This window comes from Mustela nigripes, chromosome 10 (genome assembly GCF_022355385.1).
Source record: "Mustela nigripes isolate SB6536 chromosome 10, MUSNIG.SB6536, whole genome shotgun sequence".
In the NCBI taxonomy this organism is placed as follows: domain Eukaryota; kingdom Metazoa; phylum Chordata; class Mammalia; order Carnivora; family Mustelidae; genus Mustela; species Mustela nigripes.
This window is the reverse complement of record NC_081566.1, coordinates 64456350-64459982: the sequence shown is the minus strand read 5'-3', so window position 1 is coordinate 64459982 and position 3633 is coordinate 64456350.

Below are 3633 nucleotides of genomic sequence, written 5' to 3'. Positions count from 1 at the left end.
GCAATCTTTAGATAAGCTATCTAGCTGATCTCCGGCTAGCTGAAGCAGTCTCAGCCTGCTACTTCTCCGCCATCTTGACTCCTCCCTCGAGTCTGCTCATTTTGAGGGAGAAAGTTTACTGATTTTACAGATTAGGAATCTGCAACTCAAAGATGTTGGGCAATTTTCAAAGCTTTAGGTGAGAACTCTGGTAGGTGAGAACTACAGCGGGTGTGACCCCCTGACCTCACCTTACCCTTGGTTGTGTCCGCTGGCTGAGACAGCAGTCACTGACCCCACGTGGCCCCTGAGCACTTGAAGCTGAGCTAGTCCAAGCTGAGAGGCCCTGTGAGCACAGTTCACACGCTACGTTTTAAAAACTTGAGAAAAAAAAAAAAACAAAAGAACTTGAAGTGTCTCATTAATGATTTTACATCAATTCTATGTTCAATGATAATACTTTACATGTAATAAGTTTAAAAATGTTAAAATTAAAGTATTAATTCCACCTGTTTCCTTTTCTTTTTACTCTTTTCCAGTATGGCTACTAGCAAATTCTACATTCTGTGCGCGGCCCCTCTTACGTGTCTGCTGGACGGAGTGGCGCAGCGCTGGTGCCCAGCAGGAAGAGGCTTCCTCACTCAGCCCTCAGCCAGAAGGCAGGCAACACCGGCCTGGGCCATTGCCTGTGTCCAGCTCCCACAAGATGTGATGCCCCACGTCAGAGTAGAAGAAAAACACTGAGAGGGAAACTCTGAGGTCCGGGAAGAGCAGAAATGGCAGCTTCTCCACCGAACGTGCTGGGTCTGGGGTCGCACATCAGGAGCAGATCAGAGATGAGGACATTCTTGCAATTTTCAGAGCGTTGCCATGACTTCAGACCACACTGTGGGCCCATCCTGTAGAAAACTCATGGTGGAGGTCGTCTTCCCCCAGAGCAGGCTACTGACTGGTCCTGCTGAACAAGTGGTGGGAGAACGCCCAGCGCAGTGAGTCGGAATCAGACCGCTGGGACCCTGGGAGTTTGCTCTTCTGGGGAAGAGAGCGTTGCGCTGTGGGCAACAACATCCCACTTTCCATACATCTCCGTCTTGCCAAATGCAGTTCTCAAGTGTGAACCCTCCCTCAGTGCTAAAACGGACACAGAATTTTATCATCCAAACCAGGACACTTTTGGGAGGGGAAATGTCTACTAAAAATTGTTAACAGATTAGCTCGCCCTCAGCAGACATCAACTCTCCTGTCCTAAGAAAACAGGGACCAACGCTTTTTCTGACTTCACCAGAAACCCTTCCTCTACACTCGTGCTTTCAGGCTTTCCCTCCCTCCTCAGACAACCAAGGATCACCCTCAGTGTCTCCGCTCCTGCTTTTCTGACAGGACAGGGCTCCCCTCCTGTGTCTCTGGGATAACCGCTGTGGATAAGTCTTGTCACTGCTACCGATGAAATGCATCAGGTCGCCGTTCCTGTGGAGTTTCCCACAGCGAGGGAGTCCAACAGAAGGGTCACCCAGAGACCGATGTTTGCCTCTCTCTTCCCAGAGTTAGCAAGACCGAGCCGCGTTCCAGGCTGTCACAGTGCATTGTCTGCACCGACTGTCCACCCACTCACCCGGGACGTTGGTGTGGCTTGGGTACGCCAAGTCAGTCAAGAGCAGATCAACTTCAGACGTCCCTGGAAAGAGCGCAGCCTGGACAGGACGTGGCCGGAGGGCCATCAGCTTCTGAGGATTTAAGAGAGGCCACGACCTCGAGCCGGGCTAAGGACGAGAACTCAGGGATGTGCGGCCAACGGCGTGTCGTAGCGGGGACTCTCCTTCAGGGATGTTCGGCCAACGGCGTGTCGTAGCGGGGACTCTCCTTCAGGGATGTGCGGCCAACGGCGTGTCGTAGCGGGGACTCTCCTGCAGGGATGTGCGGCCAACGGCGTGTCGTAGCGGGGACTCTCCTGTAGGCCCTGGCCCCTGCCTTTTCAGAACCATATCCTGATGCTGTAAGTGCCGTGAGAACTGGTTCATAACCAATCAACGGGCTTATCTAACCTCACACAAGATGAATAGATTGTCGCTCTCTTAATTTTAAACCAGAAATTTGGTTAGGGTTATTTTGGTTAGCAGTACCAAGACCAGGGAGCTAATGTAATCCACATTTTAAACATATAATACACATAGAAAACCACAAGAGAGTCCTAATGACAGAGAACAAACTGACGGATGATGGAGGGAGGTGGTGGGGGCTGGGCTAGATGGGGGAGGGGCATTAAGGAGGGACATAGTGATGAGCATCGGGTCCTGTATGTAAGTGATGGATCACTGGGTTCTACTCCTGAAACCAACGTTGTCCTGTATGTCAGCTAACCAGAATTTAAATAACAATTTGGAAGAAAAAATTTGCATATATATTTGTATATGTGTATTTACATATATCTATACATAAAATGTATATTAAAAGTATGCAGTCGTGTGTCCCAGAACCGAAAACTAAGAACGCAGTTGGACACAAAAGAGAAAGAGACAAGAACTAGAACCCAAAGATGCTGTCTGGATTCTCCCCGTCTCTCATCTCTGTTCCTCTGGGTTTCCGACATCCAGTGTCTCTGTGGAAGGGCTGCTTCTCATTCTCTGGTCCTCCTGGTGTGCGGAAAACGGCCACCCGCAGCTCCCGGGCTGACTTGCTGCAGGTCCAGCTCCTCTCCGCCGCAGCTCCCGTCTCCTGGGAAGGGCTGGCCCACCCGGCTTGGGACAGATACCTGCTCGCGGTACCAGCTAACTGTGGCCAGGAGGGCAGGACGGTGTTGTTTAAAAACGCTTCTTAGTTTTTACCCAAAGGAGTTGCGAACACGTCCACACAAAAGTCTGCCCGTGGATATTCACAGCAAGTTCACTCATGGTTTTCAAAACTGGGAAGCAACAGAGATGTTCTTCCGGAGGTTGGTGGGCAAAAAAACTGTGGCCCATCCGGGCAATGGGATACCGCTTGGTGCTGAACAGAAACGAGCTTCAAGCCATGAAAAGACACGGAGGAAACGTACACGCGTGCCACTGAGCCAAAGGAGCCCGTCCGTGAAGGCGACGTACGGCTGACTCTGATTCCTGACGCTCCAGAAGACGAGAAAGGGGGAGAGACCATAGAAGGATCGGCGGTTGTCGGGACTTTGGGGACGAGAGGAAGGAACAGGCCAGCACAGAGGACTTTAGACGAGTTCTAGAGAAATAAACTTACTGTGCGCAACATTATGATGCTGGATACATGTTTATACATTTGCCCAAACCCATAGAACGACCCCGAGAGTGAACTCCAGTGTAAACTACGGAATTGGGGTGATGATGCGTCAAAGCAGTTTGTAACATACGCACTCCCCGGTGAGGAATGTGGACAATCGGGGGGTTAGCAGGTGTGTGGGAACTCTGTATCTTCCTCTCTATTTTGCTGGGAACCTTAAACTGCTCTTCAAAAAAAAAAAAGCCCAACCCCTGATCAGCACCAAATAACGAGATGGCAGAGGCGCCCATGGAAGCAGACAGTGCATCCGGGCGCTGGTCGGAGAGCTCTGAAGAAATGGGACTGGTTTTGAAAAAACCGTTTATGTCTATGTGAGTTGGGGTAAGCTGTGTGCTTTTGATAAGCCCTCCAAACACCTCTCTGGCTTGACAC